The sequence below is a fragment of the Hyaena hyaena genome, unplaced genomic scaffold, assembly GCF_003009895.1.
Source record: "Hyaena hyaena isolate Hyena2069 unplaced genomic scaffold, ASM300989v1 scaffold_28, whole genome shotgun sequence".
In the NCBI taxonomy this organism is placed as follows: domain Eukaryota; kingdom Metazoa; phylum Chordata; class Mammalia; order Carnivora; family Hyaenidae; genus Hyaena; species Hyaena hyaena.
Genome location: NW_024080660.1, coordinates 4,239,074 through 4,261,807, shown reverse-complemented (window position 1 = coordinate 4,261,807; position 22,734 = coordinate 4,239,074). Strand labels below are relative to the sequence as shown.

The window sequence follows — 22,734 nt, the reverse complement described above, 5'->3', positions numbered from 1 at the left end:
CTGCGCTGACAGCTCAGAGCCTGGAGCCTGCTTCAGATTGTGTGTCTCCCTCTCTGCCCCTCCCCTGCTCACTCGCACGCTCTCTCTCTCTCTCAAAAAATGAACATTAAAAAAATGTAAAAAGACACTGCTTTAAGGGCCATGGAAGTTAAGAGCAGGAAGTACTACTTTTGATTGCAAAGCAGAGGACTGAGAGGGAATGGAGACAGGAGTGAAAGGATTTTAAAATGGCAGAATAGTGGAAAGAATGGGAGAGAAAACATGAGCAAAGGCACTGTTCAAGGACGTATGTGAGAAATGAAGTCAGTTGACTAGCTCTGAATCCAAAGCAAAATCTTGTCCTTTTCCCACTTGGAATCAATCTCTTTTTTTCTATTTTTATGTTTTTAATGCTTATTTATTTTTGAGAGAGAGCACAAGTGGAGGAGGAGCAGAGGAGAGGGGGTGAGACACAGAAGCCTTAGCAGGCTCCAGGCTCTGAGCTATCAGCACATAGCCCGACGTGGGGCTCGAACTCAAGAATGGCAAGATCATGACCTAGGCGGAAGTGGGACATTCAACTGACTGAACCAGCCAGGCACCCCTAGGTATCTCTTTTGATTACAGCAGGGTTAGGTATTGTTGCCTGCTCCCCACAAGAGAAAAGTCAGCCTTAAAGAAGTCAAATAACTTGCCCAAGTCTAAAGCTTATCCTTTTCCACTATGCTACCAGTTAGTAGTGACATTCAGTTGCTTAAACCAGAAAGTTAGAAGTCACTTTGTCTCCCTCTTTCCCTGTTATCACATCATCAAACCTGATCAATTTTAACTTCTAAATCTTGCAAAAGCACCCCTTCTTTTCATCTCCATGTCCGTTTCCCCAAACCTGAAAGTGTTATTTTTCGCATGCATCACTGAAATATTCTTTTCTTTAAATGTTTTATTTTCTTAAAATTTTTAATGTTTTATTTATTTCTGAGAGAGAGGGGGGAGAGAGAGAGAGAGAGAGAGAGCACGCGCGCACGAGTGAAAGTGCAGAGGAGGGTCAGAGCGACACAGAATCTGAAGCAGGATCCAGGCTCTGAGCTGTCAGCACAGAGCCTGACATGGGGCTTGAACCCATGAACTGTGAGATCCTGACCTGAGCCGAAGTCAGCCGCTTAACCGACTGAGCCACCCAGGCTCCCCTGAAATAGATCCTTAACTGGTCTCTCTAACCCCCTTCAAAGCAAACTCCACACTACAGCTAAAAGATTAAAAAAAAAAAAAAATTAAACAAAAACCACTCCTACAGCGCCAGGCCCTACTCTGTAGCTTGCTATTGCTCTTAAGGGAAATGCAGAAGCCGGCCGCAGTCTTGCCAGCCTTCCCTCTTGTGCCTCATGTTCCCCACACTCCCTGCAGCTCACCACACTGAGTTTTTAGTTTCTCATTTACTTCCTGCTTCAGGGGCTTTGCACATCTTGTTCCTTCATTTGTAGCACTGTGAGTTCTGCACAAGACTAATTCATCCTGGACCTTCTAGTCTCAGGTAAAATATCACCTCCTCAATAATCATTAATAGATGCTAAACCATTAAAGTAAAAGGCTGGGGAAGGGGGAACTTTAAAGCACATAGAGAAGGCTGAGAGCACTTGGCCACTGACAAAAATCTCTAAAAGACCGTCATTCACAAACCATGTACTTCCTGATGTGAAGCAACAGGACTCGGAACCTCCTACCTACCACCTATGAAGTATTCCTGACAAAAAAAACTAAACAAGCTTCTAGATATAACTACTAACTACCTGTTTGTGGGATAACTGGAGGGTAAAGGAATAAGTAATACCAAAAGCAAATAATTACCCAAACCCAGAACATAGGAAATTCTACAGGATCTCAGGCAGGGAGATACAGTTAAATGTGGAGACTGTTAAAGAGACTTAAAAAACATAAACCTAACACAGAATGTGGACCTTGTTCATTCAAGTCCTGATTCAAACAAAACATCTGTAAAATGCCATATTTCCTTAAACAATCATGAAATTTTGAATTATGTACTACATTATTTAAGAAACTTAATTATAGTAAAAAGGGACCATTGGTAATTTTTTTCCAAATCCTGACCTAATAAGAAATACATCCTAACATATTGAAAGGTAAAACAACACATTTGTGATATGCTTTAAGATATCTCATTAGAGGAGGCACCTGGATGGCTCAGACAGTTAAGAATCCAACTTCTCATGCCCCATGTCAGGCTCTGTGCTAACAGCTTAGAGCCTGGATGGAGCCTGCTTCAGATTCTGTGTCTCGCTCTCTTGCCTCTGCCCCGCTTGTGCTCTGCTTCTCCCTCTCTCTCTCAAAAATAAACAAACATTAAAAAAAATTTTTTTTTAATCTCATTAATGGGGCACCTGGGTGGCTCAGTCAGTTAAGCATCTGACTCTTGATTTTGGCTCAGGTGATGATCTCACAGTATGTGGGATGGAGCCTTGCACAGGGCTGTGTGGAGCCTGCTTGGAATTCTCTCCTCTCTGTCCCTCCCTTATTCACTCTTGCTCTCCCTCAAGAACATTTAAAAAATATTTCCTTAAAATGTTGAGAACAGAAAAAATACTGAATTAGAACAATAAGCTTTACTTTATTGAATGGGATATACCAAATGGAAAGAAATCACAAACATTCTGTTTATCTCCTGCATCTTGAAAAAACTACTAATCTTAGGAAATACTCCAGTTACAAAAAAAGAATCTACATCACTAATTGGTACTGCTTTGGCTCTCTGGAATTTTGTTTCTTTATAGCTAATGATGAGTATAAGAAGCTGAAAATAATTTGCCTACTTTTAAACGAGGGAAGAAAGTCTTTTTTGCAGTTTTCTTTTTTTGCTATCAAAGAAACTCTCCCTGGAACCAAGTGACGGCTGCCAGAAGAGAGGTGGTGGAAGGATGGGCAAAATGTGTGAAGCCGAGTGAGCAATACAGGCTCCCGGTTACAGAATGAGTAACTCACAGGAATAAAAGGTACAACATAGGGAATATACTCAATGGTAGTATATTAGTATTGTATGGTGATACAATATGGTAGCTGCAATTGTAGTGAGCACAGCATAACATACAGAGTTGTCCAATCACTACGCTGTACACCTGAAAGTAACGCAACATTGTGTGTTAACTATATTTAAAGTTAAAAAAATAGTAAATTTAAAAAAAAAAAAACAAAAGGACTCTTCCTCCAGAGAGATGTGTTTATTGAAAAGGAAGTCAATCCCACCACTTTATTTCACAACACAGCAGAACTAGGAATATCCCAGGGCAGGCCAAAATATCCTGGTTTTCCAGTGAATCTCAAAAGTGAAGGGCTATCCCACATGGGCCTACAGAGCTGACTCACGAGCTGACTCATTCCCATTTCCAGAAACTCACTCCCCTCACTGGGTATGTGTACATTAAGCTTACACGATCTGTCTTCAACTTACTCTTTCCTTCCACCTCGGTTTCCACTTCAAGTTTCCACGTGCACCACTCAATACCTACCATGATGAATGATGAACTCAGTTTCTTGAATTTGTCAAGCCCCTTTACCACTCACCTCTCAGGTATTTTTAGTACTGAGTTTTTCAAACTACATGTTGTACCCCAGCTGGTCTTAACCCCTCCCCTCCATTAATGAAACAGAGGCAGAATAGAAAATAAAAGTAAATAACAAAGGTTAGGTTTTGTTTTGTGGAACCTGCTTCTGTTATTGAAAAAAGCCAAAACACAGTTAAGCACCTTTGTCTCAGGCACTCTTTAAAGCACTTGTCTGCAATAGCTTATTGAATCCATACAGAAATCCTATTAGGTAGATATATTATTGTCCTCATTTCAGAAGAGGAAACTGAGGCAGAGGGGACAATACCTTGTTAAAAAGCATGGTCTTAGAGTCCAAGAATTCTAGTTGCGGAGGCAGAGCTTAACCATTCATTACCCCTACGTGTGTACTGGTTCACGACATAAAACTTTTTTTTCTCCTGGGCATCATTGTCAGCCAAGTTGGAAATCCACTGCCTTGGCACTTGTCCTTTCTCCTCTTCTGTAATCTTATTTTCTAGTCTTGAAAAGTCTTATTCTTCTACCTAGGTCAAAAATCACTTTCTTGGTCAAGGCCTTCTGATTCCCCAAGAGAAGCAGGCGACACCAGAGCAGCTCTATTACCACTTACCATTTAGGTTTTCATTTGTGTCTGCTACTGGACTGAAGCCACAGAGAACAGGAACAGTCTTACTCATTTCTCAATGATGAAAGGCTGGTTTTTACCCTACATGTAATCCAGGAGACTCCTACACCTCATCTTCAAATGTCTACCTTTGAAGACAACTGTGATCTTGAGACTAATTAAAAACTTGTCAGAAGTTGGCAGAAAGAATCCTTCTTAATTCTTTAAAGCCATAAGGGCCTCTACTAAATACTATTGCCTGATCCTCTATCAACTACATACTTGAGGGCAGTAAGAACAACTTTAAAAAAAAACTACTGTGCTTAGTTGTTACAAAGTCAGCTAGGCACCTAGGAAGGTCAAGTGTTAGCCAAGAGTATACTCCTGCATAGTTTGCAAAACAAACAACTGCCAGCAACAACCTAAAAATCCAGATGGACATGGCTCACGACATTTGTTGTACAACTCTATAATGCAATACTATGCAAATATTTAAAAGAAGGTCTTACATGTATATTTGATGGAAGCTGTCCCTGCTATCATCTTAGAAACTAAGGCGCATACACAGTACATTCAAAATGATCCCCCTGTTGTTTAAAAATGTGAGTCCTGTAGGAAAAAATCAGGAAGGATGTTAACATCAAGGAGTTAACAGTCGCCAGCCTGAGGAGAGAACCCGTGAGGGCTGCTGACCAGTTAAACTGTACACACTTCTGTTACTGTGTGCATTTTTTTCAAACTTCAGGCACACATTTATTTTGTTTTTTATGAACAACAAAAATGTGTGATCCTACCTAGTGTTGTAAAACAAAGTACTATGAAATAAACACTTTTCAATTCAATTACCTTTTCGTGTCAAGAAGGAAGGAGGAGACAAAATCTAAATCAAGACGCAGTAATACTTAACACCAAAGGTACCAACGAGGTGTGACAGCTACTTGTTCAGCGTGGAGGGGCTTCCTCACCAACACACAGCTTTCCTGATGACGGGGAAGAGCAAGAGCATCTTCTCCGGCTGTCGCTTTAAAAACAGTGGTTTTCAAACCTCACGGTGTACAAAAATCAGTTGGGAGATGCGCCGATTCAAATATATACCCCGGAACCCCATCTCCGGATGTTCTGCTTGGGCTGGTCTGGGTGGGGCCGCCAAACAAGCCTTCTTCAAACAAGCACTCAAGTGCATCCGACACAGATGGTGCGCAGCCCTTGAAAGTTACTACCTTACATTCCTGAGACACATCAGTGTCACTCTTCCCGCCTCCCACGGTGCCCACCTCTTTCCTCCAAAGGGCCTCAGTATCTCCCCAGTTTTGCGTCCAGTTAAACATCGTCGACCGATTATTTCGATTTCAGACTCGTAAACCGGCCAGCCGGATTGCAGCCAGCACGTCACTCCCCTTCCATTTTTACCTTCCGCGGGGACCCAGCGCACAGCCCTTCCCCCGCCAGCCCGTCTTCCGCCCGCGCCGCCACCCACGCCTCAAGCTCCACCCGCCCGCTGCCCCGGCTCCAAGGCCCGCCGAACTGGCCGCACCGCCGCCCGCTCCCCGCCTTCCGACCCCAGCCGCCGGGGACCCGGCCGCCGAAACCCAAGAGCCACACCTTACGGCCGCTCCATAAGTCGCTCCCCCGCCGAGCGCGGGTGGGGGAGGGGGCGTCAGTCACAAGCCCTAAGGCCTCAGCAGCATTTTGAAACGGCGAGTAGTGAGGGCGCAACTTCCGGCCTCCTGAACCCGTCTCACACCAGGGCTTCCGGTGAGGCCTCCGAAACCATAGAGGCTCCGCTGGAGAGCTAGAGAGGTAGAATGACGGCCTTCTCCCTACCATAGAGTAGAGCCCAGTCGGGGGAGAGAGTCGCAGGACTTGGACGACTGAGTTGTGACGTTTCAGGAGAAAACGTTTGAGGAACTCGCAGAGTCTGATGGTATTTACAGATGTGCCCTATGACATCAAAAGCCGAGGATGGCAGAAACGTAATAGCATTGTCAGAGGCAGCCTTCCCATCTTCCAAAAAAACACCACTTCCTCTGTTTCTCAAAGTTAACGTATTCATTCTTATTCCCCAGAGGTGATGGCTTGGAGACAGCAAACAGCATGTTAGTGTTGTCGCTTATTGGGGGAAATTGAACTATAATATACACGAATAACTAGAAGGTATGTGATAAATGCTGAAAGAGGTGCAAAGAACAAAGTGGAGCTTCCTTGGATCAGACAACTAGGTCACCGAGTCTAACGTCCTGCAACAAACCTCTCAGGTTGGCTGACTTCCAACTCCGCCGGTGCCAAATGGTGTTATCTCTCCCAAATACCACATTTCATTGATTTCAAGATGATTCTAAATGTTAGAGGATTTTCTGGGCTGAAGTATCTTACTGTGCCATTTCCATTGGTTTCATGTCCACACACTTGGAAGAAGAGTAAGGCGTCATTCTTGACGATATGAATACTATTCAGTCATTTAAAGACAGTTGCCATGTCTCATCTCTAACCCTGTGCCTTGTTTTTCCGCAAGCTGAACATCCTTCACAGCTTCAACTATTTCTTACTTGACATGGCTTCAAGCCACCCTAGTCACCATCTTCTGAACAAGTACCTGTTTGTCCTGTTTAATATGTGGCTCCCAGAACTGGGTACACACCCATGCTAAATAAAATGAGGCAATGACCTCCCCTCCCCTTAATTTGCACATTGCACTTGCTCTATTAATGGCATAACCTTCCGCATAGCTGGGGATCCAGATTTCTGTAAATGAGCCGAAAAAGTAATTCCTTTTTCACATTTGCTCTGAAAGAGCTTGAGGTCAGCAACCACCTCTCTCAAAGATAAGAGGGGAGGGGCTTTTTTAGAAGAACTACTCTCAGCTGTTTCCCCCTCTCTTTTTGTGCAATTAATTTTAGTGCTGTTTTTTTTTTTTTTTTTAGTTCCCAAACAGGAATTTGTTTTGTATCTTTTAAATAGCATCTGGTTAGTTTAGGTCTCTTCCTACTGTCTCCTGGACTCTTGGAATTAGGACCCTGTCATGTAACTGTTTAAGATAAACAGTTGTTGAACATCTACTGTGTGCCACACACCAACCTAGAAGATTCCAAAACAAGTAACAGCTGGAATCTGTCTAGTGGAGAAGTCCGACAGTCCAGGTAATGAGAATGTGGTAAGTGCAATGCTTGATGAGCTGTGCTTTACCATGCCTGGAAGGGTGAGAGGGATTAGCTCTTTAATTTTGCGTTTTGCAAACATTTTGGTTAACATATTTGACTTGTCTTCATTGAAAGTCTTGATAAATATGCTGAATAGGACATGGTTAAGAATAGAGCTTTTCGGGGCTCCTGGGTGGCTCAGTCGGTTAAGCACCTGACTTCAGCTCAGGTCATGATCTCGCCGTTCATGGGTTTGAGCCCTGCATTGGGCTCTGTGCTGACAGCTCGGAGCCTGCTTCGGATTCTGTCTGTCTGTCTCTCTCTCTCTGCCTTTCCCCTGCTCATGGTCTGTTTCTCAAAAAATGGATAAGCATTAAAAAAAAAAAAAAAGAATAGAGCTTTTCCCATCATGGTTGATGCTAATTCGTGATTAATCATTCATCCTTGAATGTTGTTCTTAAGCCACAAATGATTCTACCTACTAGTGGTCAATATGTGGACACATTTCCTATCCTTTCCCAAGGATTTCATAAAACTTCATCAAATGACTTGCTGTAATGGAAATAAGCCATAACTATAGCATTTCTTCTGCTCGTCAAAGACACTTAAAAAGAAAATGAAATTAGCCTAAGCTCATAACTCAGTGATCCCCACTTCCTTCTCTAAGAACTATACTCAAAGACTGTTTATTTAATAAAGAGACAGGAAACCTGGGTTTAGTCTAGCTATTTCTAGAAACCAGAAAGTTACACAGTTCTACAGTTTCCCGGTCTGTAAATAAAATGGCTAAATGAGATGATTTTTCTAGAGCCCCTGGTAGTTCTAAAGGAATTGGAAGTCAGTGTTATTGATCTATAGCATTTCTTTAAAATTTATAATGAACTACTTCACACATACAAAAAGGGATAAAGAAGGGGTGCCTGGGTGGTTCAGTCGGTTAAGCATCTGACTTTGGCTCAGGTCATGATCTCACGGTTCGTGGGTTCGAGCCCTGTGTTGGGCTCTGTGCTGACAGCTTGCTCGGAGCCTGGAGCCTGTTTCAGATTCTGTATCTCCCTCTCTCTCTGACCCTCCCCTGCTCATGCTGTCTCTCTCTCTCAGAAATAAATAAAACATTTAAAAAATTTTTTAAGTTCAAAAAAGGGATAAAGAAGAATCTAATCTTTTCCCCATCACTTTTCCTTTTTTTTTTTTTTTTTTAATGTTTACTCATTTTTGAGAGACAGAGTGTGAGCAGAAGAGGGGCAGAGAGAAAGGGAGACACAGAATCAGAAGCAGGCTCCAGGCTCTGTGCTGTCATGACCTGAGCCAAAGTTGGACGCTCAACCAACCAAGCCACCTAGGCTCCCCCCAGCACTCTTCCAAAAGAACAAAACTTTACCTATAACAAAAAAGTTCTCTGTAGTCCCATCTCCCTCCTTCAACTCCACAGGGAACCACTATTCTGAATTTGGTATTCACCCCTGCCATGCACTTCATTAGACTTTAAGGATTTATATATGTATATATATTCCCTCAGAATTTTATGCTTTTAAATTCTTTATAAATGTCATCATCCCTCAGAATTTTGTGCTTTTAAATTCTTTATAAATGTCATCAAACTGTATGTATTCTATTGGAACTTGCATTTTTCCCCCTCATCATCGTGAAGCTCCACAATGTTAAATCACGTATGGTTGGTTAATGAATTTTCAAAATTGTGGAGTAATGCTGTGTAGTAATATATTGAGTTGTGGAATTAATTGTTATATAGCAATATACTAAGTGTGCTTTTCTAGAGCTGCCTTCACAAAATACCATAGACAAGATGGCTTAAACAATAGAAATTTGTTTTCTCACAGTTCTGGGTGCTAGAAGTACAAGATCAAGTTGTTGCCCAATTTGGTTTCTTCTGATTTGATTCTTCTCCTTGGTTTGCACATGGCTGCCTTCTTGCTTCGTCCTTACTGCTTGATCTGTGAGTTGTCTGTGCCCTAATCTCTTCTTATTAGGACACCGACCATAATGCCTTAGGACCCACCCCATGACCTCAGATTACCTTAACCACCTCCATAAAAGGCCTGGCTCCAAATAGAGTCACATTCTGAGGTGCTCAGTGGGTAGGACTTCAACATATTAATGGGGGGGGTGCATAATTCAGCCCATAGTGGTAATGATCGCACCACAGTTTTTTATTCATCCCCTCCTTTGATAAATACTAAGGTGTTTCCCATCGTTTGCTGTTACAAACAGTGCAGCCATCGACATTCTTGCACTTGTGCACTCCAGGGAGTAGAATTATTGGGTCACAAGCACATTGTCAACACTATCAGATCATAACACAGGGCTCTCAAAAGTGGTTGTAGAGATATACACTCCTCACGAGTGTGTGTAAGTCTGTTGTTCCATATCTTTGCCAATCCTTGGTATTGTCAGACTTGAAAAATCAACCTGGTAGACATGAGAGTTTCTGGTTTATATTTCCATGATTATTAGTAAGGTCGAGCATTTTTTCGTATTTATTGACCATGGTTTCTCACCTATGAATTACCTGTCCATATCTTTTGCCCATTTTTCTATTGGTTAGTCTTTTCCTTGCTAATTTGTAGGAGTTCTCTATATAATCTGGACATTAATCCTTCTTGATTATATGTATTACCAATCTTCAAATCTATATCTTGTTTTCACTTTTTCAATGTTGTCTTTTTGAGGAACAGAAGTATTTTTCAGAAGTTCTTTTTTTTTAATATTTTTTTTATTTATTTCTAGGAGAGAGAGAGACAGCGTGAGCAGGGGAGGGTCAGAGAGAGAGGGAGATACAGACTCTGAAATAGGCTCCAGGCTCTGAGCTGGCAGTCAGCACAGAGCCCGACGCGGGGCTCGAACCCACGAACAGCGAGATCATGACCTAAGCGAAAGTCGGACGCTTAACCAACTAAGCCACCCAGGCGCCCCTCAGAAGTTCTTTTAATGAAGTCAGATTTATTAATTATTTTCCTTATGTTTCACGTCCTTTTTTTAAAAGAGATTCTTCCCTATTTGGGGGTAATAAAAATACTCTCATATATTTTCTCCTAAAAGTCCTAAAGATGTCCTTTTCACAGCTAGGCCGTTAATTCATTTGCAGTTGATTTTTTTGCATGTTGTAACATGAAGGTCCAATTTTACTTTTTCAATTTGAAGAATAAATACATGTCTCTGTTACTGAATCTATAAATTGAATATGAGCCTAAGATCTCTTGAATTAATCTTGTTTTCCTATTTAACACAATCATTGAAGATTGTGAAAGAGGTTTCATTTGACTGGGGCCTTAAAAAATGAATAGGACTTTGGAGGGTGCCTGGGTGGCTCAGCTGGTTAAGCATCCGACTTTGGCTTAGGTCATGATCTCACAGTTTGTGGGGTTGAGCCCCACATCAGGCTCTGCGCTGACAGCTCTGAGCCTGGAGTTGGCTTCCGATTCTGTGTCTCCCTCTCTCTGTGTCCCTCTGTCTCTCGTGCTCTCTCTCTCTCTCTCTCTACCGATCTCTCTCAAAAATAAATATACATTGAAAAAAATTTTTAAATGAATAGGATTTCAAGATGCATAAATGGGAGAAGTCATTTGAAGAAACATGGCACAAATAATGAGGAGAGAAAGAGATGAGGAATTAGAAGATATGATCTTAAAATTGAAAAAAATCTACTTTGGTCAAAGTGTTGGTTACTGAGTAAAAGATTGGCTTGGTATTGAATCAACTGTCTAATTTAATATTCACCAGCTACCTGTGGCTTGAAATTTGGCTAGTCCAAATTGAGATGTTCTATAAGTATAAAATACACATCATATTCAAAGACTTAGTAGTGAAAAATAACTATAAAGTATCTCATTAATAATGTTTTATATTTTTTCGCAGTTCGTGGGTTCGAGCCCCGCATCGGGCTGTGTGCTGACTGCCAGCTCAGAGCCTGGAGCCTGTTTCAGTCTGTGACTCCCTCTCTCTCTGGCCCTCCCCTGCTTGCGCGCGCTCTCTCTCTCTCTCTCTCTCTCTCTCTGTCTCCTAGAAATAAATAAAACATTAAAAAAATGTTTTATATTTTTAAATTTTTAATTACTTATTTTAATGTTAAGTTTTGAGAGAGAGAGAGAGACAGAACATGAGCAGGGAAGGGGCAGAGAAAGAGGGAGACACAGAATCTGAAGCAGGCTCCAGACTCTGAGCCTGACACAGGGCATGAACTAACAAACTGTCAGATCATGACCTAAGCCAAAGTTGGATGTTTAACTGACCGAACCATCTAGATGCCCCAATAATGCTTTATATTGATTACATATCAAAGTGATAATATTTTAGAATATTGGGTTGAATAATATATGTTATTAAAATTAATTTCATCTGTTTCTTTTTACTTTTTTCTAATGTGGCTACTGGAAAATTTTAAATAACAATTTTGGTTTGCATCATATTCATAGCAAAGTAGACCAGGGCCAGATTGTGGAGGATTTTGAATGGTGCTGTAAAATGTTCCATGTATTACTCAATAAAGTAGTAGGGGAGAGCCAACGGGTTTTGAGCAAAGAAAAGGCAGTCTAATATTCCTAACTTGATAACTAAGCACCCCGTCTGCACAGAGCCAATTTTAGAAACCATTGTACCATTAGCTCTGGGCAGATGATTAATTCTGGTGATGTGATTCTTACAGAAAATATTTGAATATTGATTTTATTGTAGCACAAATGAAACAAATCTAATGTGTGCTCCTTTGAGTGGGAAACTGGAACATAACTGAGCCAAACTTTTTTTAAAAAATATTTTTATTGAATTTATTTGTTTATTTTGAGAGAGAGTGTGAGCAGGGGAGGGGCAGAGAGAGGGAGAGAGAGAGTATCCCAAGCAGGTTCAGCACTGTCAACACAGAGCCCAACGTGGGGCTCAAACCCATAAGCCTCGAGATCATGACATGAGCCAAAGTCAAGAGCCAGATGCTCAACTGACTGAGCCACCCAGGTGCCCTGAGCCAAACTTTCAAAAGCTCCCCCATTGCTTAGGGGATAAAGTGATTCTGTTTGTCTGGAATTAACACAATATTGTCAGCTTTTAAAATTCTTCATATCTTCCTCGAGTCCATTCAAATATGTTAAGCCTGATGACAGCACAGTGTCATCACTGTGACAGTGAGCGACAGCACAGTCACTATAGTTAATAATGCTGTAATGCATATTTGAAAGTTGCTGAGAGTAGATCTTCCAGGCTTTCACCATAATTAAAAAAACGTGTTACTGTGTCATGACACATGTTAACTAGACTCACTGTGGTGACGGTTTGCAATATATACAAATACGGACTCGTTATGTTGTAGACTGGAAGCTAATGTTATATGCCGATTAGATCTTGATTAAAAAAATGATTGTTGAAAATAAGTTAAGTCCTTGTTGAAGCGTAGACACTGTTGAACGCTAGAGCAGAATCTGCAGTCTGTTCCTGTTACGTCTTTGCCGTTAAGTCCTTATATGATGTCATGATTGCTTTTTACTTGTCAGACACTGTTCCAAACAATTTGTATAAGCTACCTTAAAAATTCTCACAATTATCCTATTGTCCTGAGACACAGAGAAGTAGTTTACTCAAGATCACCACAGTGGAAGTAAGGTTTCAAACAGGTGCACCTCGATTCAGAACCCAGACTTTATGTAGAAACATATTTATGCTTTCAGGTTTTTAATGTACGTATATACACCTTTTTAAAAAATTGGTTTGAAATATTTCCTAACTTAACACTATTTTGCATTTTCCCACAAGTTGTATTCTTCTATAACATGGTTATTAATAGCTACATAATAGTTCATGTATCAAGACTGTACCACAATTTATATAGCCATTTCTGTCATTTGCAATATTTTCCAATCAAAATACCATGACGATCTCTCCTGTAATCAAGTCTTTTTGTATATCCCTGATTATTTCTTTAGGACGAAGGTGGGGTGGGGGTAAAATTGCTGGGCCTGAACAATCACTCTTGAAGCGTTGGAATTAGGCAGATGGAATATTCTTTAATGTCTCACCCTAAGCCCTTTGGTGGGTAATTCTTAAAGCCAGCCCTATAGCAGAAGGCAGTGCTCAGATTGCTTATGCTGCTAGGAGCCTTCAATGCTATGATCAATAAGATCTCTCTGCAGGCACGTTCAGCTTTCCTCTCTGGCTCTCAGGGTCACTGCTGGTGACTTTCTCCAGGGTTTGCGTCATTTGAAATTACTTGGACATCTTCAAGGGACTTACAGGACAATCACACTATCCCTCTGCAGGGTCCTTTCTCCCACTTTATACTATGAAGTTCAACCCAATAGCTTCCAGCAGCATATCTATACTCTTCTCTGAGACTGTTTTTTTTTTTTTTTTCTGTTGTCGGGTCAGTTTTAGAACTGATATCTACCTTATTGTCAATGATAAAATAGACCTGATGCCACTACAACGCTTCAAAAGTGATATACCTCGCCGTTCTCTTAATCCTGGACGTATTGGAGAGATTACAAATCAAAGAAGCCTACGTAATAATGGTTAACAGGCACATAAAAACCTCAATTCTGAAGTAGCTGCTACAGCTGTGACAAGTACATGATTTAGGTCTTCCGTTTCTCTGTTGTATGAATCCTGAGCTTTCTGGGGTTTAAAACAGTTCCAGAAAATGTAGGTGGGAGGACTCGATTACGCAAGGTTCTTTATTCTTATGTAAGGCATTGTAGTAAGAGCATTTTCTTGTGAGAGCCCGGATAGCTCAGTCGGTAGAGCATCAGACTTTTAATCTGAGGGTCCAGGGTTCAAGTCCCTGTTCGGGCGCTTAGCTTTAACTTCCGCCATAATTTTTTCCCCCTCAATCTTTAACAATCTGAACAACACAAATTCTGTCTCATTGGGAAACCACATAAAAACCTCCATATCCCCCAACAAATTGAGTGATTTTGCATAGTTGGATTTTTCTTCTCTGAGAACATATTTACCTTGCGTATTCTAAAAGCAATGAAAAAACAAACTCAATTTGAGATAGAGCTTTGCTTCGGTGCTAGGATTTTTCATACGGTAATATGTGGTAATGTAAGTAAGGGGGCAAAAGCCACAGACGCCCGAACAGGGACTTGAACCCTGGACCCTCAGATTAAAAGTCTGATGCTCTACCGACTGAGCTATCCGGGCACTCTTGGGAAGCCCTGCTTTTCTGTTTACTTGATATAATTCTAACAAGTTACTTCTCTGGTAAACCATATTGAAAGATTTTTTTTAGCAAGATAAAGAAAAATAAGCATTCATTTTTCTATTTCTCCATTTACTTAAGACATGTGTTCTTCAAGTTCTTTCGTATTTCATATTTAATCAATTGCCAATATCTGCTGAACTCTGAAATGAAATGGTAGCAACTTACAGGATAAGGCAACCAACATTAAACTTTTAGATATAGCATTGTAACCTCCCTTTGTTACAGTTCTTCTGTCTCCCATCTATCACTTCACCGATAGGACCTCTTAATTTCAGTTATTCTACAGAACCAGATGACAGTACCTTTCCCTTTAATGAAAAATACATTTCCATTCAGTAGATGACATAGCTGTTAGATAAGCATTCCTCAGCACAAAAGAAGGAAAGAAACATTTGATATACGAATCGAGGAGCTAATATAAGAAGATAGAAGTGACGGTGGAAAGGCGGGTCCAAATTTAGAAGAGAGAAGAGGAGCTTAGACTTTTAATTTCAGTTTTGATTGAATTTTTGCCTTTCCCTGCCTTCTAGGCAAGTTGCCATTTCCAAGTCAGATTCACAAAATGAGCACTTCTAAAGCCGTGTCCGTGTGCACTGGTGGGAACAACGTGGAGTATTCGGAATATAAATCTCCGGCTCAGCCTGGTTTGTCCCAGAATCAGTTTCATCAGCCCTGACGCACAGGGTGGGGAGTACAGGATTATGAAATTTTGAAGACTGATAAGGGAATTCATTTTTGTTTCTGGGAATTTGAGGCTTCTGAACACAATGAACAACAAAACAGCTCAACCTCAGTTGGAGGAATTTCTTTCCCACAATTGTCTGATTCTTTTAGAACAAAGACCAACAAACTGCGTGATCCTGAGCAGTCCGGGGTTTCCACATCTATAAAACGAGGGAAATTGATCAGACGACCTGTAAGATACCATCTAAATCTGAAGTTTTACCGCACTATTACTTTTCCCACAGTGAATAAGATTAGGAGGAACAGACTCAAAATGCAACAGGAAGAAATGATTTAACTGAATAATTATTGATTATCTAATATGGCTTAGGCCCTATGCTAGCTTTGGAGTCGAAGGTCTGTGGGACACAGATCCTGCTCACAGCCAGGGAAAGAAGGCAGACACTTAAGAAAACCACTTTAACAAAGTAATAAATGCAGCAATAAGAATTCAGGTACAGAGTGGCGGGCGAGGAGCACGGGCAGAAAGGCCGTGGTTATAAAACAAGGATGGGGCCCTTGTGTTTTCGGCAAGAAAAACACATGGTCAGGGTTGAATGTCAACAAATAACTGTCAGAGGTGCGCAGAGTAAATTGTAATGAGCCAGCAGACCTTTGTCATTTATTCACTCAGACATTTCTTGAGCATCCACTGTGTTAAATAAACTGGGTGTGAAGAATGGTGAATAGCTTAGTGTGGCTGGAATGGAGAGAGGTAGAGACAGGAGGTGCCAGGTTGGAGACAGCTGACCAAATTTATTTCGGGCCGAGGAGAAAAATTGTATCATAGAGGCAATGGCAAAGTTTGAAAGTCGAGTCAAAAGCTTGGCTTGTTAACATTGCAGTGTCCCACCTGAGGTAACGTGAACTGAATCCACTTTTCCCCACGTTGCATTACAAACAGGAGTGCCATCTCTTCCTAGAGCATGTCTCCGTGTCTCACGTCACACAAACTGTCGAACTTAATTCTCCCACTAGAGGGCAGTCTAGTCTCACAGATTCTATATTGCCTCCCCCCATTTCTTAAACATAATTTCCCCCACTATTTTATCTTTTTCTAATTAAGTTTTTCTTATAATTGAGTATACTTAACCTAAAGTGTTATATTTAGTTTCGGGTGTTCCCCCACTAATTTTTAAAGGGATACTTTTTCCCCACAGCCTCCTGTGACCCCCATTCACCAGACTCACCTGGCTGAAAATCACCATCAGCTCTGTATCAGAGCTGGGGAAAGTTGTGGAGCAAGAAAAGTCTCTGCAGTTCACTCTCCTTCTTGCCTTCTCAGTGACACCATCTGTTACCTGGACCCTGACATAATCTTCTTCCTACAGCTGGCAAACCTTGGCTTACACCTTGAGAGGAAATTATTTTCATAGGGACTTGGGGGTACCTACATGGAAGGTAAGGTCTTGTCTTCCTCTTCCTGAGAGTCCCACAGTGGTTCATGGCAAGGAAATCACGGGGATTGTTGGGAGCTGAACACAATTGTATTGAAGAGACAGAAAGCACATCTCTAATGTTGAAGAAAAAAAATGTAATGTTTATACATTTATGGGGGGAGGAGAGGAGCAGAGAGGGAGAGAGAGGGTGAGAGAGAGAATTCCAAGCAGGCCCCATGCCATCGTGAGATCACTACTGAGCTGAAATCAAGAGTCAGATGCACTTTTTTTTAAATTTTTTTTTAATGCTTTATTTATTTTTGAGAGAGAGAGAGAGACAGCGTGAGCAGGAGAGGGTCAGAGAAAGAGGGAGACACAGAATCCGAAACAGGCTCCAGGCTCTGAGCCAGCTGTCAGCACAGAGCCTGACATGGGGCTTGAACCCACTAACTGTGAGATCATGACCTGAGTCGAAGTCGGATGCTTAACCAACTGAGCCACGCAGGTGCCCCTGTAATGGTGGGATTTTAGGCCAGCAGGAAAGGTTTAATTTTAAGAGGCTTTCCCAAGGTATTCCAAACCAATGCCAAGGTGTAGCTGCCTATGCAAAGACCCCACCTTCCATCATCACTGTACAGCGTCTTTGGAGTTAAGATCATTACAAGGTACCAGGGAGATGCATGATACAGAGAAGTTGTTTGGAGAAGTCTCCTCTGGCGTTTTGGTCCTAGTAACTCCAAACTGAAAGAAGCCTGGGTTTCCGGTGAGCCCTCCCACCGCGCTCCTCTCTGAGAATACAGGCAGGCTGGAAGCCCAACAGTCTTGGACAGCATCAAGAGCTCAGACACTGGGATTCATACTCTCCCCGAACAAGGCAGCCCCCAAATATTCTGGGTCATGGAAAAGGTGCAAGAGAGAAGCGGGACTGATTTGGGAGCTGGTAGTACTCAAAGGGATTGAAATCAATCTGATCACCAAATAGTCACAGAGCTTCCCTGTCCCATCTCCAGTATCCATTCACCTTACAAAAATATTTGGATCTTTTTGAAGAAAGTCTACTGAAGGATTTTTAAATGAAAATGGCACAGACATTGCCCTTTGCAATTTTAAGCTCAAGCTTGTTTTACGGATAACCCCTGGCCCAGAGCCGAGCCCTGGGAGAACACAGCACACATTTACTCACATTCTCCTCTTGTTCCTTTCAACCACCTGCTCCCTGACTAGTAACCAGGGCTTCATTCATTCACCCATTCACCAAGTATATACTGAACACCAGCTTTGGATCGGGCAATGAATCCATCCTATAAATTCGAAGGTAAACCCAACAGAGATTGCCTTCTCCTTAAGGAGCTTATACTCCAATTACCCTCCTCATTCGTCCCCTCCCCAAATCAGGAGAAAAGCAAACATGCAATTCTGATACTCTGTGGTAAGTGTTACAATCCAAGCAGCCTTGGGAGGCTCTCTAGGGAAGCTTCCTGGAAAGCTAATTGTAGGGTGGATTAGTTTGCTATTGCTGCTTTAACAAATCACCACAAATTTAGTGGATTAAAAGTTTATTGTCTTAGGGGCGCCTGGGTGGTCCAGTTGCTTGAGCGTCTGACTCTTGATTTCAGCTCAGGTCACGATCTCATAGCTTGTGAGATGGAGCCCTACATCGGGCTATACATGTAGAGGAACTATTTTTAAAAAGCTTATTACGTAGATCAGAAGCCTCACTTGGGTCCCACTGGGCTAAAATCAATGTGTCAACAGGGCCATGTTCCTTTCCGAAGGCTCCAGGGGAGAATCCGTTTCCTTACATTTTCCAGTTTCTAGAAGATGTTCACATTTCTTGGCTCCGGACCTCAGTTTTCCAGTGTAAAAGCCAGTAGTGTCCTATCCCTTTTACCATTCTTCCGTCACCACCTCTCCCTCGGACTTCAGCTGAGTGAAGCGTTCTGCTTTTAAGGACCAATGTAATTAGATTGGGCTCCTCTGGGTAATCCAGGCTAATCTCCCCAACTGGGGGTGTTTAACTTAATCATATCTGCACAATCCTTTTGCCATGTAAGATGACATATTTATACATTCCAGACAGCCACATAATGGGTAGGGCAACAGAGGTGGGTTTTTGGCGGGTAGGAGGCCCTTTCCAGGCAGTGGGAAGAACTCGTAGAAAGACCCCTAGGTGGGAATCGCATGTATTCTAGAAACAACATGGAGTTTGCCTTGGAATGAGGGACGGAGTGATTCATTCAAGCCCCATGTATTAAATACAGGCATTACGGGCATTCTGAGGATACAAAATGAACAAGACAGTCTTCGTCCTCTGAAGCTAGCGTGAAAAGCAAGGGCCAGATTATGAGAGACCTTGTTGATTTAAAAAGTTTGAGCTTCATCCAAGAGCTATATGGAGTCATTCATTCATTCATTTGACAAATTTTATTGAGCACACGCTACATGCCAGGTACTGTTCCAGGCTCTGGGAAGTACAGAAGTTTAAAAATTAAGGTAAAAAAAGGTTAAAAAATAATAAAAACCAAGGTAAAAAATCCCTGCACTGGAATGCCTTGGGTGGCTCCGTCAGTTGAGCGTCAGGCTCTTGATTTCCGCTTAGGTCATGATCTCATGGTTTCTGGGTTCAAGCCCTGATTCGGGCTCTGCAGTAACAGCATGGAACCTGCTTGGGATTCTCTCTCTCCCTCTTGCTCTTTCCCTCCCTCAAAAATAAACAAACAAACTTAAAAAAAAAAAAAAAAAAGAATCCCTGCCCTCACGGAGCTGCCGTGCAAGGCAAACAGACATATGCTCTAGAAAGATCATTCTGGCTGGGGTGTTGGGAAAGAGATAGGAGCAGAGCAAGACTGGAGGTAGCCCCTTCCTCAAGATTCACAGCCTTTCCCCAGCTTCACATCCCTCCTTGGCCACTTCCTCTTTTGTTAGGAGCCCTCTTTCGCATTTAACCTCCAACTGTACCTATTCTGCAACACCCCCACTCCCACGCCCACCTCCGTTCCCAGCCGTGATTTAACATTCTACACCTGCAGAAGAAAAATGATGAAAATGTTAACATCATAACCACTGTATATCAGAATATCTGATTCCAGCCACATCCTCCACTCTGCTGACAATTCCATTTTCCTTCTAAGAAGCTACCATCCTCATTCCTTGTGGTGGCTGTTTTAACCTTAACCACTTTCCTTAAATCCTCAAGCCCTGCTTGACCCCTCCTCTCTCAGGAAATTAGTTCAGGACCATCAGGCAGCAGCCGGTTCACTCCTAACCTCTAGGCTCACCAATCTACGCAAGCTGCTTGTGGTACCCTTCCTCTTAGATATCCCAGCCCACTCCACCCCCGTGTGCCCGGATCCCATCCCCTCTGGGATGTTTTTCATTAATCATCTATCTCCTTGGTCTTCCCCCTCAACATATGAACATGTTTAAGCTTTCCCTGCTGAAAAAGAAAAAACATAACAAAAATCTTTCCCTTGATCCAGCAGCCCTCTTCCCATCATCCACTGCCGTATATTTCTCCTTTCCATGAACTGTCAACCTTCTAGAAAACAAACAAAAAAATGCTCAATGTTATTTTGTGTCTCTCTTATTCCTTAACCGGCTGGAGCCTGGTGTAACTGTGACTGTTCTCACTCCGCTGGTCCTGGAGACTTTCCAGCCAATCCAGCGGGCACTTCGCAGCCCTGCCTTCCCTGTGTGTCCCTGCCACACCTGTGTTCCAAACCACTTTCCTGACACTTCCCCCCACCCTCCTTTCTGACACTGTGGTCTCAGTTCCCCCCCAATCAACGTGGTTGCTTCTTCTCCACTTCTTTTGCAGGGCTCTTGCTTCCTCTGCATGGCCACCTGGGTGATCTCCTGCATGTCCACAGTTTCACTGACCATCTATAATCTGAGGAGTCCAAAACTGGTGTCATCTGTCCACACCTCTGCTCTGACTTTAGCTTCAGAAATCCACTGTATGCCAGACAACCTCACCTAAACATTCCACAGATTCCTTAAACCCAACATGTCCAAAAATAAACTCAGGTTTTTCTCCTTCAACCCCTGGGCCCTGTCTTACATAGTCCATTTAGTGACTGGCACCACCGGCCACCAATTCCTAAGGCATCGAGTGGAGAGTGATTCTAGATCCCTCCCTCCCACTCCCTACATCCAACAGACTATCAAATATTATTGATGTGACTTCCTACCCATCTCTTGCATCTGTCCTTTCCTTTTTATTCTCACTGCCACAGCCCTGGCAGATCAGAGATTCTCTGATCTTGCACTCTGAACGTAGCCCCGGCCTCCTAAGCTCTCAGCCTGTTCTAACAGGCTGTCCCTAACCTGGCAGGGAGCAAATGGCACACTCCAGTCTGAAGAGACAATTTACAAAGGGTCAGCGGGGTAAAGGAGAGCCCCAGGAACAGAGTGCAGTACATCGGGCCAGCAGGAAAGCAGGTTTCCTCCCCCTGGCCTGAGAAGGCAAAGGAACTGAGAAAAGGGGAGACAGAGAGGGAGAGGGAACCAGCTAGGGGGAGCTGTGAACTTTGGTTGAGGGTGGCAGCCAGCCCACAGAGACTCCAAAGAGAAGGAAATCCCAAGAAACAAATATCCAGACCTCTTTGACCTCCTTCCTTCCATCTCTTGCCAGGGCTCCCCAGCGGCCACCCCCTACTAGGAAGCCAGGGGGTCAAGGGAAGGGCCAATCTGCAGGGGCAAAGGGAAGACACCCAGTGCATCTTCCAAATCCTCCCTCCCGTGTAATACGTCAGAAGGCTTTTCTGGTCAGGTCACTCCCAGCTCCACTCGTCTACCCCCCTGGGTTCTTTGTCACCTGCAGGATGAACTCTGAACCCTTTGGCATGCCCTGGTTTCTCTTATAAGAAAGTTTTCCCTCCCCACCAAAGCGCAGTAGAAAGCCTTTGATAAGATGTTCAACCCAGTGACCCAGGCCTATTTGCTGTCAGCTCTCCACTTGGGACTTTTCACTCCCACAACACAGACACTGATGGCCTCTGGGCTACTCTGTTCTCTCAGGCCTCTGAGCCGAGCCCAATGACAGGCACACAGTAAGCTGTCACAAATAGTTGTATCGCAAACAAGTGGTAAATGAGGGAGTGAATAAACACCTGTTTTTATCCCCTGTGGCTCTCAAGGATCAGGAATAGGATCATGTGTACATTATGATTGACGCGCATTCTGTCTAGTCATTAACAACTTTCACTCACATCCTCTCATTTGATCTGCGCAACAGCCCTGAGTAGGAAGTGAAGCTGATGGGCGTCCGGGTGGCTCAGTCAGTTAAGCGTCCAACTTGGGCTCAGGGCATGATCTCACGGTTCGTGGGTTCGAGCCCCGTGTCGGACTCTGTGCCGACAGGCAGCTCAGAGCCTGGAGCCTGTTTCAGATTCTGTGTCTCCCTCTTTCTCTGACCCTCTCCTGCTCATGCTCTCTCTCTCTCTCTCTCAGAAATAAATTTAAAAAAAAAGAAAGAAAGTGAAGCCGATATTATTACTGACCCTCAGAGGGTAGACTACCCTTGATCACCTGGCAGAGGGTAGAGAGAAGAAATGCAGGCTTCTCCTCCCCATTAGGGGTTACTCAAATTCCCTTCCTAATAAATATCCTCTTGCTGAGCTCTGGAGCCTTGTCAAATTCTATAACTATGAATCTAAGAATCATGTTGGCTTTGTTGTACAGTTTTGTATTAATGAGGCAAATTTAAAGGCCCTGGATCTTATTAAAAAGGCCCTTCTGACATTTAAAAAAAATACAGCTCTAGTAAACCGTAAACAGACTGAAATAGTAGCATTTCCATAAATATTTCCTTGAGACCAGGGAAGGGGGAGGTTGGCAGATGTTTCCATGGGGTCCCCTGGCTGGGGGCATCCTAGGGTGTCTGAGGGAGGCTGGGAACCCTGAGACCCTGGACACCTGAAGGGATGAGCCTGGGACCCAGGCGTTGGTCCTCACAGATCCGAGAAAGGAAGGAGGGCCATGAAGGAGAATAGGACACAAGTTTGAGGAAACTGTACTTTGAGATCAGAGACCATGGTTACCATGCAAAGCAAATGCAAGTGAGGAGCTGGCCAATTCTGTTTTTTTTTTTTTTTTTCCTTTGGGTGGAGTCTTTGGGAAAATTCTA

At 42.9% G+C, this 22,734-nt stretch overlaps 1 protein-coding gene, 1 long non-coding RNA gene and 2 other non-coding genes across 7 annotated transcripts in view; 2 read left to right on the top strand and 2 right to left on the bottom strand.

The window, feature by feature from the left end:
* MDM4 (MDM4 regulator of p53) overlaps positions 1-5,872 on the bottom strand; it is a 37,098-nt gene extending 31,226 nt beyond the window's left edge. For 2 of the 3 annotated variants that reach the window (XM_039227573.1, XM_039227575.1), the window contains exon 1: positions 5,761-5,872. The gene's annotated coding sequence lies outside the window, so the exon portion shown is untranslated. Of the gene's footprint in view, positions 1-5,004; positions 5,570-5,760 lie in introns of those variants that run through there. The other variant, XM_039227574.1, reaches the window with a different exon arrangement.
* A 236-nt stretch (positions 5,873-6,108) lies between these two features.
* Positions 6,109-20,625, top strand: LOC120228938. Of its 2 annotated transcripts, none has more exons than XR_005527630.1 (4): positions 6,109-6,575; positions 7,117-7,295; positions 16,389-16,629; positions 20,425-20,625. It is a non-coding gene; the product is annotated as an uncharacterized LOC120228938 (long non-coding RNA). The 2 variants fall into 2 exon arrangements; XR_005527629.1 differs by having other exon boundaries at positions 7,117-7,309.
* On the top strand, positions 14,018-14,090 carry TRNAK-UUU. The gene has a single exon. It is a non-coding gene; the product is annotated as a tRNA-Lys (tRNA).
* Positions 14,372-14,444, bottom strand: TRNAK-UUU. Its single transcript has one exon. It is a non-coding gene; the product is annotated as a tRNA-Lys (tRNA).
* Positions 20,626-22,734: the final 2,109 nt, after the last annotated feature.